The following is a 21,268-nucleotide window of genomic DNA, read 5'->3' on the forward strand; positions in this document are numbered from 1 at the left end:
CTCTAAGCTGCCTTACCATAGGCCAAAACAGCTTATTTATTAACCAATGTGAACAAAGTATACTCACAGTAAAGAAAGACATCCCCTAGCATACAGAAATGTGTTTGTTGTATCCTACTATAAAGAGGGAGGCCTTTGAAGACTTTGCTAACATGGAAAACATTGCTCTATTATGAGAAAAAAAAGAAGATATTCCTATTCATACAAACCCAGGAGCCATTTTATTCTTTAAAACAGTTTATTCTGCAATGATTAAAATTACAGTTCAAAAACAGCCTATTAGATGAGCTAAAACATTCTAGTGATTTTTCAAAAATATAAAAATGTCCTGGTGGTGTAGGTCTGTAACTCCAGTTGTTTGGGAGACTGAGGCAGGAGGATCACAACTTTAATTTCCTCCTGGGCAACTTCACCTGATTGTGTTACAAAATATGAAAAGGGATAGGGACATACCTTAGTACATGTCACATATGTACATGCATGTGTGAGAAACTGGATTCCATTCAAATCACCACTAAGCACCTGAATAGAAGTAGATATGCAAGATTTTCGTGTACATAAACTTAATCCAAAATGCTTTATTTTGCTATTTTTAAGTAGTAGTTCAAGATGAAAGATTTTATGTTCTTGGGTAAAACAGTTGATGAAGATAATGAGTTATTTATCAAATAATTAATAATCATTCAATTGCTTTGGAGAATTGCATCTTTTAAATATAGCTAATTCCTTAAATCTGAACTACATTGCTTCTGCTAAATAGGACTGAATTGATTATGAATGTGTGTTTCTTTCATTAAAGAATCTTTTTTTGAGATAGTACCATTCATATCATGTTGTCCTTACATATGCCTCTCACATAATTTGCCTTCATCACTGAATAGAACTTGCTGAGTCTTCTGACTGTAAAGACTTTTGTTTTCTTTTTAAACTATCTAGACAAAGTATGATTATGGCTTAGGAAGCATGTGCACCCATCAGCAGCTAGCCTTCCTTAGTGAAAGGGCACAGACAACCAAGGATACCAGACTCCTGTTGGAGATATCTGCTGTAGGAGACTGCATATACTTACCAACTCCTAAACTTGATGCCTCTAAATCAGAGCTTTGTGGTTGAATCTGCTGCTGCTCTCAGTCTTGGAGCCACACTGGTGCCCAAACAGAATGATGCTCCCTACTGGAGGCCTGCATTATCATCTCTCTATATTCTCTCTAAGTATCATTTTATTAACAGCTTGTTCATTTTTTTTCCCCTGGGAAAATGAAGACTTAAATTTATTCTAAGATAAAGGTGACGACTGCCACCATCTTTCCCAGGTCTAAGCTATAGAGGGACAGAACTAGAGCTACTGAATACCTAAATAGAAAGTAAAGTTAGAAGGTGCCATGGCTCCCTGGAAAAATGAAAAGGATGGAGTTAAAAGAGTGTATCAGCATAATCTAAATTTTATTCACATTTCCTATATTATTTCACTTTATTGTTGACAGTCATAAGAGAGACTAAATCTCAAACAAAATCCATCAGCATATGAGTATTGAACATAAAGATGAAACCTAAAAGGATATACATCACAATGGAGCTTCTGGCCGAGTTTGGGTGCACTTAAAAGGTGAGAATGAATGCAAGGGGATCTGGGGATGTAGCTCAACTGGTCCAGTGCTTGCCTGAGATGAATGGGTTCACTCTCAAGCCCTGCATAAAACTGGCTGTAATCGTACACACTTGTAATCCCAGCACTGGGAAGGATAGAGTAGGAAGGATCACAAGTTCAAGAACATCTTGGGATATGGAGTGAATTTGGGGCCAGCCTGGGATATAAAAGACCCTGTCTCTAAAAACTAAAATGAATTTAAAATAAAATCTCACAAAAACCAAACAAGAAAATTACAACATAGCTTTCCAGACTAGAACATGATTGACGAATGAATGGAATCAACATTGTACTTGTCATCCAAAGCAGTAGCCTTTGTGGAGTATGGTATTCAGTGGATCTTAGAGAAAGATTAACTAGCATGCAATCTTACAGCACAGCAAGGATCCAAACTAGGTGAGAACCAGGGAACCACTGCATGGGAGCTTACTGCCCATTTATACTACGAAGCTCTTAACCACTTGCCAACTACATGACGTAACATGTGTTCCTAACTGGTAGCCAATGTGTGTATTCTTTGTTCATTGTATACATCCTGCCTGGGGCAATACCAGGGCTGCCTCCAAATCAAGATCTAATCCAGTGTGGGCAGTACCGGCTACCCGGGAAGAGTTTCACTGTGGCCCACATTGCCTCTGCTCTATAAATGAAGAGTGTTGGACATACTGTGGCACTGGACACAAATACCATATACAATGACTACAAAGCCTGGCACTGTGGAAAACATTTACTCAGTGTTTCCAATGTGCTCTTTGACCTATTAAAATAAGAATTAGAGGTTCATTTTTAAGTTTCTCTTGAGAATATTAAAATTCTGTTCTCTCTCACATTTATTTATATGTACATTTATATCTGTACCTCTAAAATTCATTTGGTTTGCTTCTCTTTTTATTACCACCCTACTTTCTGAGTCCTAAAATGATTGATGCAGATTTTTTTTTTCCTATCAGGTAAACACAGCAGCACAAAGAAAAATAAAGCCTTGGTAAGGTCTCCTTTTCCAAGAATTGGGATAGAAATTTATCTGGAAAGGATCAAAAGCTGACATGTTTTAACAACATTGTTTTTCTGTACGAAAATGGGTAATCTTGCCGTTTCTTGGTTCTACTGGTCTAAAAAGGACAAAAAGCCAGAAGACTGTACTGTTTTCCAGCTCAAGTCTGGTTCTTGGTCTTTATCACAGTGTCACAGCTATGCCACAGAGCCAGGGGAACAGAGAGGGACAGACGATGGGGTGCTGTGCCTAGAGCCCTTCAAGGGACAACAAGGGGAAGGAAGAGGAGGAAAAAGATCTCAAATACATCCCTCCCACAGCTTCTGCAGTGTCTGAAAGCCAGCAATAAAAACAAATAATTACCTGGACCTCAGTGCTCAGATGTAAAGACACCAGAGAGGACGATAGACTTGCAGGACAGACTACTGATTTCCAGCTGAGCCAAAGGACAAGACTTTTCCTCCTTTACTATAATTAGAAATGGAGTACCGGCAGATAAGATAGTCTTCCCCCCTTGTCAAGGAAACATCTTTCCAACAAACAGACCGTTACAGAAAACCAAACCAATTGAAATGCAGAGTTGTGGAGCCCAATCCTGTTGGATATATCTACAAAAGACTCCTAAGGCTCAGGGAACATTGTAGAGGAGCAACATTGCAGAGGAGAGGACAGAAAGAATGTAAAAGCCAAGGATTAGGGAGTTTGATGTGAGACTGTGTGGTGGATAACACCAATGAATATGCCAAATGAGACTGGGAAAGCCCACGAGGCTTCAACCTCTTTCATAAATTTGTATTGCATTCATATATGCATTTGTATGTACATATATTCCTAACTATAGCCCATGGAGTCCATATAACTTGAACATATGTTTTCAAGGCTGTTGGCACTGACAATTGGTGTACTCTTCCCTAGAGGGGATCACTGATTGCTGGATCCAGAGCCCAGGACAATGGTGCAACAAAAGTACTCCAAGAATATTTGTTGAGTAAATGAATATATTTGCATTCCTCCAATCTAAAGCAAAACTTTCATGACTAATTTTGTAAGTAATTGATAAAAATGGGTTCCTTCTAAAATTTATCACATGGATTCCTGTATCTCTGTGAGATAGGCATTTAGATTAATGGTCATTGTGGTACTTTCCAGTTAGAGACTTCTGCCTTTGCTTCTCAAGTGCAAGAGTTAAAGAAACCTGAAGCTGGATCTTAGAGGCAAAGAGCACTTACTACTTCTACCAGAGGACCAGAGTTTAGATCCCAGCACCCACATCAACAAGCTAACCAATTCCTGTAATTCCAACCCCAAGAGACCTGTCACTGTTTCTGGCCTCTGGGAACACATATGTGCATGCACACAAGTGTATGCATGCACATGCATGCACGCGCGCACACACATACAATCTTCACTTTAAAAAAAGTCTAAAATTCCCTTTGGCTCTTAAAAATCTTTTCATCTCCTTTTTTTCTATAGGTTTTCTGAGACCTTAGGGGAGATGTTTGATGGAGACACCCCATTTAGAACTGAGTGTTCTAAGGTCTCTTTGCACATTATCTGGCTGTGGCTCTCAGTATTTGTTCCCAGCCACTCTAGGAGGAAGCTTCCTTGATGATAATTCTTCCCTCAATTGAATATTTTATCTTAAAAGAACTATTTTGAGATCCTTGGAAGATAAATTCTCAAAGTACTACATGTTTTAAAGATAAGATTTGTACTCACACAGAACCTATGAAGTTGGCCTAAAACAAGCTGGGGCTTGGAGAAGAGGGATCCTCCAGGGAAGTATTTCTTTGTTCATCTAAAATACATTCTCTGGTACCTCTTGTCTGCATAGTTCTGAGGACACATCATTTAGCACATACTCACTGGCACCTCTTGTTTGCACAGTGCTGAGAATAGGGAGTTACAGTGACCAGAATCAGGGGTAATATATGGGTTAAATTTACTGGCCAGTCCACCAAATAACAATCTCAAGAATGCTCTGACAAGCTATGACCTTGTGACTTGAACTTATTCAATTAATCAAGAACAATTGAATACTCCCAAGGTGCTTTGGAAATTTAAAAACAGTAAGCAAATAAAGCATGCATGATATCATTTACACTCAGTGTAGATCATTTCAAAATACTTTCTTCAGTAATCTATATTTGATTGGCTGTGTGGGGCTCCAGCAGATCTATATTAGCTTGTGAAACTTTCCTAGACCATGCTTCACTTCCTGAATGATAGTCAAAGAAGGGTTCCAACTATCTGATCTTGAAGCATTCATTTCCAGAGCTACTTTGTGTCCAGAATGTCAGAGTCAAATTACGGATGGCTGAAAAACTTGGCATCTAGCCCATGAATGAATGAAACAGAAATATGCTTCAAAGGAGAAGTTCCTTTTACAAGCTACTTTTTATTTAGTGGATTCGTCAGCATTATTTTAATGCTAGAAAGGTTTATCACAATTCATTTTCATTTCAGATGAAAAATTACTTAGGATTAATGAATGTGAGCTTATACCAAAGGTTCAGACTAAACTATATGTCTCTGTTAACTTAAATGAGCCTTATTCTAACAGGAGTGAATTTTTCTATTTGAAAAAAGTAAACAGATGTATTTTTTTATCTGAGATCATATATAATTTAATAAACTAATAATTTATTGAGCTTCGAAACTTGGCTTATGCTTGCAATAAAGGCTAGAAATTCCAACTGAGAGGCTTTACAAGTACACATTTATATTGACATGTTATTATTTGTACATATTAAATTCATTTGTAAGTCAATTTTTTTTACTCTATAAATTATTTTTTCTAAAGTACCCCTTTAGTTTGGTTTAGTTTTATAGTATTGTGTTGGTTAGGTGCCAATTTAAAACAAACTGGGCTGGGGTCATTCAAGAAGAGAAAACTGATTACGGAATTGCCTTTATTAGACTGTGGGCACATATGTGGAGCACTTTCTAGATTAATGGTTAATATTGAATGACCCAACCCATTATGGAAGATGTTACCCCTGTTCAGATGGTCCTAGATGGTATGAGGATGCAAGGTGAGCAAGCCATGGAGAGCAAACCAGTAAGCAGTGTTCCTCCATGGTCTCTGCATAAGTTCCTGCCTCCAGGTTCCAGCCTTGATCTCCTGCCCTGACTTCCCTACATGATGGGCTGTTACTTGGAAGTATAAGACAAAATAAACCCTTTCCTTCCCAAGCTGATTTCAGACATGGTGTTTATCAAAACAATAGAAAGGACATGCTTTGAAATCATATACGCTTACTGTCTTAGTTAGGGTTACTATTGCTATGAAGAGACACCATTTCCACGGCAACTCTTATAAAGGGAAGCATTTTATTGGGGCTGGCTTACAGTTCAGGGGTTTAGTCCATTATCATCATGGTAGGAAGCATGGCAGTGTGCAGGCAGGAATGGTGCTAGAGAGGCAGCTGAGAGTTCTACATCAGGATCCTCAGGCAGCAGGAAGAGACAGTGGGACACTTGGCCTGGCTTAAGCATCTGAAACCTCAAAGCCAAACCTCTAAGAAGGCCATACCTACTCCAACAAGGCTACTCCTCCCAATATTGCCACTCCCCATGAGCCTCAGGGGGCCATTTTCATCCAAACCACCACACTATAAATTCCAAAAAAAAATTAAATATGTATTTATTGAGTTTATTATTTAAATTTAAGAGATTATAAAGATACTGAAATCATCAGTAAGGCAGAGATGAAGGCAAAGATCAATTTGTTCATTTCTCAATGTTTCATTTTAATCACAATTGGATCATTTTTAGAAGAATATTATTTCATTTTCACTCATTTTAACTTATAAGTAAAAGAAAATTGCCATTATTAGGTAGTTTTTATCTGATGTAATTTCTTATTTTGGACTATGAACAGATCTAGTAATAAAAAGGAAACTTGGTAGGGACATACACAAATGTTCATAAAATAATTATTCTTGGTAATTCCAAACTGAAAGCAAACCAAATGGTCCCCCATTGGGTGTGTACAGGCAATGTGCTATGTCCATGATGGAAGGTTATTTAGTCAGAAGAAGGGAATGAGGTATGTATACATGCCATTATCACACAGAAAAGTTGAAAATCTTTGGTGAAAGAAGCCACAAGCAAAAGGCTACATAGGCCGGGCGGTGGTGGCGCACGCTTTTAATCCCAGCACTCGGGAGGCAGAGGCAGGTGGATCTCTGTGAGTTCGAGGCCAGCCTGGGCTGCCAAGTGAGTTCCAGGAAAGGCGCAAATCTACACAGAGAAACCCTGTCTCAAAAAAAAAAAAAAACCAACCCCCCCCCAAAAAAAAAAGGCTACATAGTTTACAATTCTGTTTGTGTGAAAGTTCCTGAAAAGATAAATTCATAGAGGCAGTTTATCAGGAACTAGGGGAAGGAAAAACTGGGAGTGATGGCTATTGGGTATGAACTTCGGGGAAAATTTCTTGGATTTAGAAATGGACATTGGAATAACTTCGTGAATATACTAAAACCATCGAAGTGAATGCTTCAAAAGGCTTATTCTGTTGTATATATCTCAACAAAACCATTTATTAGAAGCCCAGTAGGGTAAATGCTATTTTATTTTTCAAGTAAGTTTTGACCTAGCTAAATTTATGGATCTTTGCTTACAATGCAATAACTTGCTAGTAATTTCCATGCATATTCAAAGAAAAATACACACCCCGAACCCAATGCAAATGGCCTGCATAATGTGCACTCTCTATATGATTATCACAAATAGAATGGTTTCTTATTCATAAAAATAGTATTTTTTTATTTGGCAGGAACTTCACAAGCAATCCTCTGTGCAAGTATATGCAGGAGATCAGGACACCGAGTGAGAGTCTGAGACAGATGATGGGCTGGTGTCTCACCATGGTAGAGTGACCCTGGAAGGCAACCTGAACATGGACACGATCTGGTGTGTTCCTAGTGAGTCTGACCATCAGTATCCTCCAGGGAGTTCAGATTCCAACATCTACACCTCTCTAGGCTGATTAGAACCTCTGTAAGCTGACTCTGGAACACAGAGGTTAATACTCTGCTAAGGCAAGACGGAGCCACAGCCAAGATGGACCCATTTTTCCTTATCAGTTGTGGTTCACCTTGAGTCATGTGTAGAAGTGACAGAAAAAGTTGAAACTCCACAATTCCTTCTGGCAGTTGAAAACCCATGACTCCTTCAAGCCACCCAGCCAGTGTCGAAAAACCACGGGAAAGAAAAAAGGAGTCTGTTTATCTAACTTGATCCTGTTATGGTCTAAAGCAATTTCCTCTAGTTGATTGTGAGCTTCCAGTCTTGGCACACAAGCAATGACTGATGACTTCTTCTGATGGGAACTGTTGTTGCCATTCCCTTGACATGGGGACCTGCGACGCAGCATTGTTCTCAGATAGTCTAAGCTTTGTTTCCACGGAAAACAAGAGACAGCTCCTGAGACAACAGAACCACTCATTCACAGTACATGTACAGCAGCTGTCACATAAATGTCTCAATTTAACAAAGCAAGCCTCCAGGACTTTTGAAACATCTAGAATATTGGCCCAGGAAAGCTTTTTTGGCTTGCCTGGTTAGTGGGCTTCATGACTCATTTATTCTAAAGGAATATTTTAAGGAAGAAAAAACTTTCCTGGGTTCTTTAAACTTGGACTTCTGGTAGAGACAAGAAAAAAAATTAAAAAGGAGTAAATCTCTTGGCAATCTACAAAAGATCTATCCCATATATTTCTTTCAAGACTGAAAAATGCTAGTGGTAGGGTGAGAGGATTAATCATTGCAGAAGCAATAGGATGTATGTACAGAGCCACAGCCTCCTCAAGTCAGTCTCATACCAGAAAATGGGATTCCCAACTTAGTGACTCACAGATTTGCCTGCTTTGAGAAAACCCTCCTGCCTAAGGCATAACACCCACCCTCACCCCCTACTGTGCATGTAGATCTGAATTCTGGTAAGGAAATGCCACCCACTATGAACCAGATGATCCAACTTTCTTTGCTGCTGAGTCATATCATAAATGAAAAGATATTAAATTTATATTATAAAGTGAAAACTCTAAGAATATCATTAATCGAAAAAAAAGATACAGGTTCAAATTAATGTTATCTTTTTGTTTTGAAATAGATATTTCTTGGTGCTGAGGACTCAACTCTGGCTTCATGAATGCTGAGCAAGTGTTCCACCAGGGTGTCCTAAAATCAGTCATACATGCTTTAATTGACAAAAATTGCATGAAATTATTATGTGCAACATATTTTGAAATATGTGCACATTGTGAAATGGCTAAATGGAGTTAATTAATATGCATTGACTCATGTAATTATCTTTATGTTTCTAATGAGAATATTTTAAATTCACTTTTAGCAACATTAAAGGTATAACACATTGTGGGGCTAGAGTGATTGCACAGTGGTTAAAATCACTGGCTGCTTTCCCAGCAAACCCAGGTTTAGTTCCTAGCACCCACATGGAGGCTCACAACTGTATGTAATTCCAGTCCGAGGCATCGTATACCCTTTTCCAACCTCCTTGCACACAAGGCAAGCACATAGTACACAGACATACATGCAGACAAAACACTCACACACTTAAAATATATAAAATATGTCATTATTAACCATAGAAACCATGTTGAGCAATAGTTTTCTTAAGCTTCTTTCTTAAAATATTGTATACTGTGACCAAAATCTTCCCGGTCCCCTCCTTCTACATGTCTGTTTATTAAGAGCCTTTACTAACTCCTCAAATATTAATGTAATAATGTTGAAAATTAGGCTCATTTGCTAGCAGGCTGCTGCATTGAGGAAGTCATATAGGTTTCTGCTTTGCTTAATTATCTGCAAAAAGGCATCGTAATCAAAATATCTACCACAAGCTCTGGCTCTGCAATGTGACACAGCCTAATGAGATAGCTTCTCTGGATTCATGGGCAGATAGCTATGAAAATAAGATGAATGTTATGTTATTAAAATTTTCACATTCAAAATAATTTTAGATAGCTCATGTAACCATGGCATTCTAAGAATAAGAAAGATAAAAATTCCCAGAATTATTTGGGAAGATAATATTTGCTGGTTATTGTTCTAGCTGATATTTCATAAGTATCTTGTGAGTAGTGAGCACTGGGTTGGAGAGAGAGTCCATCCACAGGGACTCAAGTCACAGCATAGAAAACGCTTATCTCACAGTGACCCTATACAGTCTGTAGACCTTAGGTTAAAGGAAATTTCGGGGTCTGGATTTTATTTTTGCAACACCTACGGTCTAACAGTGATGAGAAAGTGACAAAGATTACTACACACACCTCTTGATCCTAACTTGAGTGAGGAGAATCCTTGTGTCAGAGATTCTATTTGGAATATATTCTACTTCAGAAAATTTAGTGCTCTGAGACTGATCAGAATCCAAAGGAGAGAAACACTCCTATGGGGATGGGGGTGGGGCAGAATAAATGCTTTCCCAAGTAGGTGAGAGGACAGCTGGAGTTTGAGAAGGGAAAGGGGGAAAAACAAGTTGGAATGAGTTTTGGGGTGGGATGTGGCCCCAGTGTGGGAGACTTGGTTTTGATGTACAAAGTGTTCTGGTGGCCGGGGTCGTTGAAGTTGGCTACCCAGAATTAAGGGTTGACTGGATTGCTTTAGCATGAGGCAGGCATTAGGATGTCTATCTCTGGGTTTAGAAGTATGATTGGAGACATTTCTACCCACACGGTGAATTACTTAGCCCTTTGTTCTAAAGCTAGTTATCAGCAGTTGTGGGTATGTAAAATACCTGCCTGAATATTCAAGCACTCTGATTTTTTTTCCACTCCTGTCCTCCGAAAAAATTGAGAGCCATAAGAATTTTGGAGTATGAGCCTAATATAATTAAGATAATAGACCCACAAAATCAATAATCGGTGCAGATTTGATAATATTTTTAAACTAAAATAAAGGCAGCAAATATCTCAGAACAAAGGTGATATGGAGATCCCCAAGAAAAGACATAAGCTGTGTTTTAAACAGTTGCTTTGACTTCTGCTTAAGAAAGCACTAGATGATTTCAGCCATTCAGGGCCCTGCTGGAGCTCTGACTGGAGACAATTGTCTACTAATTACTAAGAACCATGTTACTAAGACCATGGTTTACTTCTTAGCAATAACCCAATCAACTAACCATCCCTTAAATCCACCTAACACTTTCCTGTATACAACATCTGTAACACAGTCTTGGTTACCATTCAGCCCCCAGTTGCTCCTGGTGGCCTAAACTGTCATTAGTGCCCTGAAACACAACTCTGGTGGACTGTTGGGATGCTTGGTGCATTTTAAAGTTTAGTTGGAACAGAGCATAAGGTAGTTTCATAGTTTCTCATTCAGAACCTGGCAGGGTTCTGATGTTCTGACAAGACAGCATGGTTCTCAGCACGACCACTACCACATTGTTTAACTTTGGGGCTGGTAAACAGTTTGTTGGCCAATGACAGTTTTGGCTGGCAGATGTTGTGAAATGTTTTAAGGTGTATGTAGTGCAGCTGTAACACCAATGTTGGAGTGAGTGTCTATGACTTCCGATTTAGTTGCAAATCCCTTAGCTTCTGCTTCATCCTCTCCTTTACCCAGCATCACAAATTCCAAACAACCACCACCCCTGAGGACCAAGACACTAACTCTTGGAATCAACTCCTGCAACAACGTGAACTAGATAAACACTGGTCCCAAGACCCCTTCACCAGGAATTATTCTTCAGTCGTCAGAACCAAAAACATCCGATGGTCTTCAGACTGCATGGCTCAGGCTTCCTAACTGAATGTGGAATAATGTTAATTTGCAGGGAAATAATTCACCCTGTTCATCTACAGATGATAGGGGCTAGCAACAGAAAACAGAGATCTTTTGTTCTTTATATTCCAGGAAAAGAGAAGAAAGAGGCGTGGTGAGAAAGACCTCATTCCCAATCAAGCCCTCCTGCACAGCGACATTTCCTCCCCGGAAGAAAAGCATTTCCTGTCCCTGAGTTCCCTTTGGTGGTCTTTGTTTGGAACCCAGTCGTTTCTCCTCATCTTCTCAGGGTACGGGCCTGAAATAAACCCAAATTTCCTTCCATTAGTTCTCAATCCCAGAGTATTAGCTTTCACATGGTGAGTAGCTGGGTGTGGGTCTGGGAAGAACACTCTGCTGAAATTACACTTATGAAAAGTTTCCCAGTGGAATAGTGAGTTGTATTTTTGCTTAATGCTTCCTAAAACTGAAGAAGTGTGTTTAAGTTAGAAATACATTCTCTTCACTGCTCAGATATGTCACACTTCTTCTTGAGGAAGAATCCAAAATCAGAAAGAACAAAACCAGGAGCTGAAGTTTAGCTAAATGGAAGACTGTTATATAACAGTTCCTAAAGAAGTCGGGGCTGGAAAGATGGCTCAGTGGTTAAGAGCACTTGATGCTCTTCCAGAGGACCCGAGTTTGGCTCAGTTTCCAGCACCACAGGGGTGCTCACAACTGCAATTCCAGGAGACCTGCATCCTTTTTCTTGCCACTGAAGGCATCAAGCATGCACATAGTACACTTACATGCATCCAGGCAAAACACTCATAAATACAACATAAAATCAATTAAATCTTCAATTTAAAAAAAGAAGCTCTTATGGGCCTACAAGACAGTAAAGTGATTAAAAGTGCTTGTTGCCAAGCCTGATGACTTGATTTCAATCCCTAGGTCCCTTGAGGGTAAGGAGAGAACAGGTTCCCTCAAGTTGTCCTCTGACCACACACACACACACACACACACACACACACACACACACACACACACAGAGAGAGAGAGAGAGAGAGAGAGAGAGAGAGAGAGAGAGAGAGAGGGAGCCCAAGTCAATAAATAAATGTAAACAAAGTGATTTTTTAAAAGAAGCTTTGTCTGCGTTCTGGAATTGATCTTTCTCTTTTCCATAAAAGACTGATGTGTTAATTTCTGAGACTTTTAAGGAAAACAATAGATAAACTTAGCACTTTAAGCCAGACCCTGAAAGGCTAATGTTAATGGTGGGGAGCAATTGCCATAGATTGTCACCAAGAGTGGACGTCCAACAGTGACACAGTCCATTTGACTGATGGTCTGCATCTCAAAGAAGTTCTTGGCTCTCAGCAGGAATAATCTTCCCATGCACTTTGCGTTTTCATGAGGAAAAATACACCTCTTCCTTTTCCTACCCTGCTTCATCAGTTTCTAGTAACCTTAACTGTCCGTGGGAAGTTCCTTCCAGACAAAAGCATGGTCTTGCTGCCAGAAGTAGTCCCAGTAGATGATATTATCCCAAAGGAGACAGTGTTGGCTTTGAAGACTGAAGGCATGCATATTAAATTTCGGAGGTATAAATTTCAAGTGCATAGAATAGGAGACCAGAAATGTTTCACATTTCTCTGTGTGTTTCTGTGGACACATAGCCTCGTGTGTGACTAATGGAGATTTATATTTTAAAATAAACTTGCCACTGCCCTTCTTGGATAATTAGCCCCTCAGCAGTTAGCTATCTAATTTATATTAAAAATAAAAGGCTAACATTAAGTAAAAGTGGGGGCACGATAGTGAACACCTTAAAATCTTCAAACACGATCTGAAGGAGATGATGTTCTGTAGTGTCTAAAACAGAAACTAGTTTTATAAATTTGATTGAAAATAAGCTGTTTTGAGGAAAAAATCACAAATGTTAGCAAACAACATACTATATCTCACAGTAGATATGAGATTTTCGTGAACAACACAAATGAATAAACTACGAGGGCTGGTGATGAAGACATAGGTAAAAAATGTTTTTCAAGCAAACAGCACAGACTGGGATAAGCAGGCCTTGACTGTAAAAGATGAACATGGTCCTTTGGCATGCAGATGCAAGCCCACCTACACATGCATGTGATTGCACACATGTTCAAGCATGCAAATACATGAACACCTGAACTTGCACATGTGTGCACACAGCAGAGCACACTGAAACACTACCAGGCTTCTGACGCAATTCCTAAAACCCAGTCTACTATTTATTTGATATTTTCTGTTGGGGAAGTTTGTGGAATAATTCAGAAATATATTTAACTAACAACTCAAATTTATTCAATATAAACTGGAATTTTTTTTCTATATCTATGATTCAAACTAGAAGAGTGAAATATCTTCTTTTTCTTGTTGATTTTTTTTTTGAGACATGATCTACCTATGTAGCACAGACTAGCCTTAATATTATAACCCCCCTGCCTTATCTCCCTGGTTGCTGGTGTTATGGTATTACAGGCATATGCCACTACGATCAGCTGAGATACGCTGTCTTTTGTTTGATGGGGTACGATGCAGGTCATTCCTAGGTCTCCTTATCTGGAATTAAAGCGGTATCATCAATGCACAGAGGAGGACAAACTTGACAGATGTTCGTGTCAGGTGCAGTGACAGGTTGGGCAAACATCCCACCATCCTGCTGAACTGAACCTAATGCGGTTGCCCACTTGGAGCTTCCAGAGTTCAGCATCAGCTGTGATAGTGGATGCTTCAAAGGAAAGATAAAAGAGCTGCCCAGTGACACTTCCTTAAGGTCCTTTCTTGTCCCTGCCTTTGATAAAAACTAGCATATTGAACAGTCATAGAATCTCTGCGTAGAACATTGAAGCCTGAAAAGAAGAAATAAAGAAAAAAAGGTAGAAAAGTGGGGGAGGGGGGTTCATTTTAAAACATTTAAAAACAATTACTATGAGGTGTATATTGACAAAGTAGGCATGGTAGCGTGGGCCTGCAAACTCAGCAATCAGGAAGCTGAGGCAAGAGGATTGCTATCAGTTCAAAGCCAGCCTGAGCTAAAGATCAAGAGCCATGTCAATCTGGGTTGCATTACGAAATATTGTCTCAAAAAACCAAAGGGAAAAAATAAAAGAAAGAACATGAATTTAACCCTGTATGTGTGTGTGGTGGGGAGAATGGGTGGGGCATGTGATCAGGACCAGATTTCACAATCAATTCTAGTACAGCTCCATTCATAAAGCAAGGGCCTGGTGTCTGCGGAAGGCTCTGCTGTTGAAAGCGCTTGTTGCCCTTGCAAATGAGTTTTCGGGACTCCTGTTATGAGACTCATAACCACCCGTAACTCCAGCTCCAGGGGCTCTAGTGCTCTCCTCTGGCCTCCTTGGCACCTTCATGTATGCAGAACACTACACACACACACACACACACACACACACACACACACACACACACATACATACACACACGGGGCAGGGCATCATAGACACACAATATAAATAAATAAATAAATAAATAAATAAATAAATAAATAATAAATAAATAAATAATAAATAAATAAAGCAAAGATGATATGCTCCTAGATTCACTCACCTCACAAACATACACTGAACACCTACTGTACAGAGAACACGTCATGTATCTGGGGCCCAAATGAAATGATTTAAACGTTCCCATCCACTGGTCTCTGCCCTCACCCACCTCAACAGCTAAAAGCTGCTAAAACCTCACAAGCCACAGGTCACTCAGCACAGACCCTGCGTCCAGGTCTTCTGTTACCAGTGTCCACTTTCATTCTCAGAGGGGTCCCCATGGATAAAATGCATGGTCCTTGCAACCAACAAAAGCCTCTTAATTTGTCCTCTTCCTATTAAACTGAAAACAGACCAGAACCAAAATATGATCTGACTTGTGATCTGACTTCAAGAAGTTTCCTGCTAATTTTCTACACCTGCTTTTCTAGGTTCTGTAAAGAAGATGAGTCCTAGCCTGTCTCATGGTCTTAATGCTCGCGGTTACCCTATATTATGCTTAACATCTCTGCATTTTCACAGCTGTCTACTAATTATCATTCAGTTCTCAGCTTCAACAGTTCTTCCTCAGAGAGATCTAATGGACATCCATTTACATCTGAAGCTAGCTCTACATTCACTTGCTAAGGCTTTATTCTGCTTCCGTTAGTACATAGTCCCAGTACCTAGCCAACAGCTTTCACCTTAGTTATTATCACTTCCCTTCGCATGTAGAGCTTGAACTCAGGGAGGAGAAAATCCCCACTTATCCTGTTTGCTTTTGGAGCCTAGACCAGAACAGGTGCTCAACTAATGTCTGGTGAACATATGTCCTGCTAATTCTGATTTGTATAATAAATTTATGGGTCTTAGAGAGCTTCATCTCATACAGTAACTAAAACTGAAATTTCTGCATGAGAAAAAGTATCTTTTTCCCTCAAAGTGACCTTATGTATTAAACTTACAGAAGAAATCAATGTAACAACCCACCACAAGGCTTCACTGTAGATGACCCCAAGTGAGCACACAGATTATAGTTTTGCTTCCTTAGTTTTCAGGACCTTACCAAGCAGCAATATGTGTTGGGGATGGTGGAATGGCAGGATGCTTGGGAGGTTTGCATGCTTCAGAGTAAAGTTATTAGAGAGTCTCACTCAAAAGAAACACTACCTCCAAAACTCTCTTCTATCTGTATGGAAAGCTGTTGATGAAGCGACCATTTATGTCGGACATCAAATTTTGATGGCCAATAATGCAAGTAATCCACATTTCAAACACAATGAAGAGTTTTGCCTCATGTGTATAAGAATGGTAAGCATTTGAAGAAATCTCAATGAAACCCTCATAAACCGTGTTACATATAATGGAGGAGTTGTTATCATGGTTTTTACATTGGACTTGACCCTTCAACAGATGATAAACTGATTTCTCTCTAAGGGACTGAATTCATGGCCAGATTTCAACTATGTTGAATTGCTGTGACCCACATTACAAAGATCTTACAACAGGTCTGGCTCTTAATTCACATGATTTATGAACCAATAATCATGTATTTTTAAATGAAGTTAACTATGTGACAAAGGCTGGCTGAAAGAAATCTCTTATTTTTAAACCACATTCTCTACCCTTAGCACTTTCTTAAATTAGCCTCTGTGGACAGTTTTTGAATATACTGGAAGACATGCCTGGCCCTTAGCATCTGTCCAGTCATTCAGCCTGAAGTCTTCATGAAATAGGTTGATTCGGTAAAGTCATTAAACTCACTGCCTCCCATAATCACCCAAGTCCTTTGAGGCAATAGGACTCAGTAGTGTTCCTAGTAACAAGAGACACAAACTATCTGTTTACTAGGGAGGGCAAAACAGGAAAGGACTGGAATGGGGCAACTTGCATCAGTGAATTCCCCAGCGATAGAGTAGAAGAGAAACTAGCAATAATTAGAATAAGGGTGATGGACAGATGGAAGGCCACTTAAGAAATTGTGAGAGGATTTCCAAAGTGAAGCTCCTATCTCTCCTCCCACATAATTTTGTTTTAAGCTGACTGTAGGGCTCCGTTATGTTAAATTCCAACTATTTGTATGGTAGCTGGTCTCAACCCTCTTTGTTGAGCTCTTCAGAGTCTAAATGGAATTGTGAATAATCTTCTCTTCACTGGAATCATCTAACTGAATCTATTACAATCTGCACTTTTACTGATAGACAAGTCTAAAATGAGATGCAGTGAAATGATGGGGGGCAAAGGGGAGTTATCAAAGCACTCAGCTAGGATTTATGAAAATGCATGCCTTACTGGGTTCCACATGTAAAAGAAGCCACAGGCAGAAAGCCACAGAGCAAAAACTACAAGAAACAAAAGCCAGCTGAAGAAAGAGGGGAAAATGAATGAAAGCCTTGGGGTGGGGGTGGGTGATACTCAAAGGTCTGAGCTAGACAAAGGGTGGGCAGTTAAAAAGTCCTGATGGGAATGATACATATTCCTCCAAGAGTCTGTGAGATCTAATCTTTTGACCAAAAGAAAGTGGAGCAACAAAAACCAGCATGAGGACGTACTGGAGGTTAAGGCACACTCGATCCTCACACTTTCTGAAAAAGACAGAAGTTAGAGATTCAAAGCACCAAGAAGTCAACCTACTTTGCAATTCTCTGCTCTCACGGTTTTTACAATTCCTTTGTTGCTGTCACAGCATTGTTCTTTGGCTTCTGGGCTCACCCTCAATCCCTAATTACTAGAATCATTCAAATTGTGGTTTCATGTGTTCTGGTAAAAGCCAGTCCACGGCTTGCCACAGATTGCCAGGCATCCAAAACTTTCTCTGTTTGATGATGTTCCTGGAGCCTCCACTGCATACCCATCTGGTATTTTGGTGAATGTTGAGTTTTTTTTTTTTTTAAATTCAGTTGACCTCCTCAAGATGCTTTCCAGGTGAACGAAGACTGTTGAAATCAAAAGAAATCAAGATTGAATTTTGCCTTCACAGTCCCTGAACACTTGTGCCATCAATAACATGGTACTCCCTTTCCTAAATGACCCAGACCACAGCACAGGCTCACTTTTCAAAGACTGTATCAAAATAGTCCAATAAGTTGAATACACATTTACTAAACATCAATTATTTGCAAGAGGATTTCAGAATTGCTGTAAATATGGAGACAAACGAACCCAGCTAAGTCAGTTTCTTCTTTCCTCTCTGAATTTATGACTCAAGTTCACTGGAAGATACCCTTGTCAGGAAATGACCCTGAAACAGATATTCACACTGTGTTCTCTGTGCAGAAACTCCCATGGTTTTGTGGTTTGTATCTACACCACACATGTCAAAAGGAAAAAAAAGAACACATCCGTAAAGGAAGAGAATGAAGATACTCGGAAAATGCAGGAACAAGATATTGACGCCTAGTGTTTTAATTTAGTTCTTTATTTCACTCTCACATCATGTTAAGGGTATGACATTCACAGTTTGAAGAGCGTGGCAAAGTTAATTAGCATAAGAACCAATTTCCTTTCCCCTAAACCACAACTTGTAACAATTCTGTCCTTTCAACTCTTTGTCATTAGCTTTTCATGCTCAGGTGATCCAGGGCAGGTGAACCAACAAACATAAAATCCAGTTCCACCTCGTAAAGCCTTAAACAGAAATAGAAGACACTTGAGTCAGAATTTGACTTGTTTGGCTTGAATGGCTGATTCTTTCTAGAAGGCATCTTGTCGGTCAGACCTCAGCCGAGTCAGAGAAACCACTGTGCTCACTCCCTGCATTAAAAGTTGGAATCTGGCCGGGCGGTGGTGGCGCACGCCTTTAATCCCAGCACTCGGGAGGCAGAGGCAGGCGGATCTCTGTGAGTTCGAGGCCAGCCTGGTCTACAGCGCGAGATCCAGGAAAGGCGCAAAGCTACACAGAGAAACCCTGTCTCGAAAAACCAAAAAAAAAAAAAAAAAAAAAAAAAAAAAAAAAAAAAAAAAAAAAAAAAAAGTTGGAATCTGGGAATTCGGTTCAGAAAGGAGGAATTTCAAAGTTACAACAAATTAAGAAGTATTTTGTAAAGACTTTGGGCTCAGATTGTGGTTTGAATAAATAGCTTGCCTAATTACCAGCTGCTTGAACAATTTCTTCAGCCTGGATCTTAGATCCCTTTGTAAGAAGGGATGGGTAGGGAAAAACACCACTGGTGAGGTGAGACCCAGCAGATGGTGAGATCTTCAGTAGGTATAGGTGAGTTCTTTGTATGAAATACTCCAACTATTTCTTTTCAGTCTTTGTACTTTTTGGTACAAAAATTGGTATGTTTCATAACAGCAAATAATCATTAATAATAATTCCCATTTTATTTATTAGACTTAAATGAGGATGATCAATAAAGAACTCTCATGTTAGTCAAGTGTACATCTCGGGAATACTTGCAGAATGTTCACGTCCTAGGAAGAAAACTTACTTTTGAGTGATTGCTAAAAGATATTAGTAAAAATAGGTATGTGTTGTTTGTTAAAACTCACTGAACCAGAAACATAAAATGGATATGTTTATGTGTCGGTGTTGAGTGTGTGTACGCAGGTGTAAATTGCTTCTCAGTTAAAGACCCTCAGTGATTTTAAAAGAATTGTGCAAAATTCTAGCCTTCAGAGAGTCTGATGAAATGCATCTGAGGTGTGTGTGAAGAGTTGTAAACTACCCCAGGTGACCTAACTCAGTGGACAAAACAAAAAGTCAAGATAAAACAATGTGATTAGCAATTTAAGGACGTCAGATTTAGCAATTAAGGTTCAGAAAATCCAGTTGCATTTGGATATTAGATAAAACACCAATTAATTTGTAGTACGCATATGTCCCAATTGAATTGCATGGCCTATATTTCATTTGACAGCTCCAGATAGCTTGCTAATTCTTGTACAAAACAAGAGGGACAGAAGCATCTGTGCCATCCAGGAACGACCACTTCTTGCTGGGTAATTATTCTGCATTTTGACTTCTGAGCCACAGAAAATAATAGACATTTTAGAATGAATATTATTGTGAACTTAAGTAATTTCTAGCAGAAGCTAAAATTTGATGTATGAAGATAAAACTAACTCATGATACCAATCCCAACATGGAACATAGGGGACCTCGTAGACTCACACTTAGATGAAATGCTACAAGCAGTTAAGGACTGCTGAGAGAGGGACAATTAGTTTTCCCCAGTGATGGAGCCCTGTGATTGGTTATCCAATATCAAGTTGTCATCCCTAGAAACATATACATCCAGGCAACACCTACTGGACTCGACAGGTTGTATTCACATATTATTTGTTTATATGTATATGTAACAACAACAATTAAAGAAGAGGAGGACATGAGTATGGGAGGAGTCGCATAAGAAGGGTAGGAGAGAGAGGCAGAAATGATGTAACTGTACATATATAACTACATTATTATATACATGTATATATATATATAATTTCTCTTATTCTTGAACTTACAATATAATTACATCATTTCCTTCTTCCCTCTTCAAACCTTCCCATATACCCCACCTTCTTTTCTTTCAAATTCGGGGCCTCTTTTTTCATTAATTGTTATTATGTGCATATGTGTATATGTATGTAATATATATGTATACATACACACATAGTCCTAATACACCCTCTTCAGTCTGTGTAATGGTACTTGTATGCATGTTTTTCAGGGCTGACCGTTTGGTATTAGATAACCAGTTGATATACTCTTCTCTGGGAAAGACTATTTCTCTCACTCTTAGCATTCCTTAGTTGCTGGTAGTTTTTTGTGTGTGTGTGTGTGTATAAGTCTGAGGTCTTGTGGTCTTCCCACTGTCCACTTAGTATGTCTATCTCTGTAGCAGATGGAGACCAGTAGAGAAAAACCACAACCAATCAAATTACAAGGTTGTAATTCTATTTTAGCTAAATGGAAAAAGAAAAAACTAACAGGAATGATTTAAATACTTGAATTTATTGTACCCTGATTTTGCAGTGTCATATGTAAACAGAATTAGTACTGATAACCACTTGTTGAGTTGCCAGAGTGCAGCAAAAATTAATATTAACCACCTCTCATTGAATTGTTATTATGCTGGTCACTTTACATATATTAATTCATTTAATTCTCACAAGAATCAAGGGCGGTTTGCAAATTAAAGGACTGAAACTCAAAAAGGTAAGCGTTTTGCTTCAAGACCACACAGCTCAAGTCAGGCCTGTAATTCGAATCCAGATCTGTCAGAGTCTCCAGCCTATTCCTTTCAAATACAACTCGGCATGCTACAACCTTCCAGAATACATGTTCCTTAAATGTCAGAATACTAGGCATGAAGTTTAATGAAGAGAGAAAAATGATGAATAAGTGGCTTCACATTCCAGCATCACTTCCCT

At 39.1% G+C, this 21,268-nt stretch overlaps 1 protein-coding gene across 6 annotated transcripts in view; it reads right to left on the reverse strand.

Annotated features, from left to right (window-relative positions):
* The window catches only part of Rab27b (RAB27B, member RAS oncogene family), a 151,343-nt gene that overhangs the window by 19,358 nt on the left and 110,717 nt on the right, over positions 1–21,268 (reverse strand). Inside the window, exon 1 of one of the 6 annotated variants that reach the window (XM_052742461.1) lies at positions 17,537–17,731. The exons of the other annotated variants lie outside the window; for them this stretch is intronic. The gene's annotated coding sequence lies outside the window, so the exon portion shown is untranslated. Of the gene's footprint in view, positions 1–17,536; positions 17,732–21,268 lie in introns of those variants that run through there. 6 annotated transcript variants of the gene reach the window in all.

Source organism: Peromyscus californicus, unplaced genomic scaffold, assembly GCF_007827085.1.
Source record: "Peromyscus californicus insignis strain IS unplaced genomic scaffold, ASM782708v3 Scaffold_17__1_contigs__length_78620276, whole genome shotgun sequence".
Classification (NCBI taxonomy): domain Eukaryota; kingdom Metazoa; phylum Chordata; class Mammalia; order Rodentia; family Cricetidae; genus Peromyscus; species Peromyscus californicus.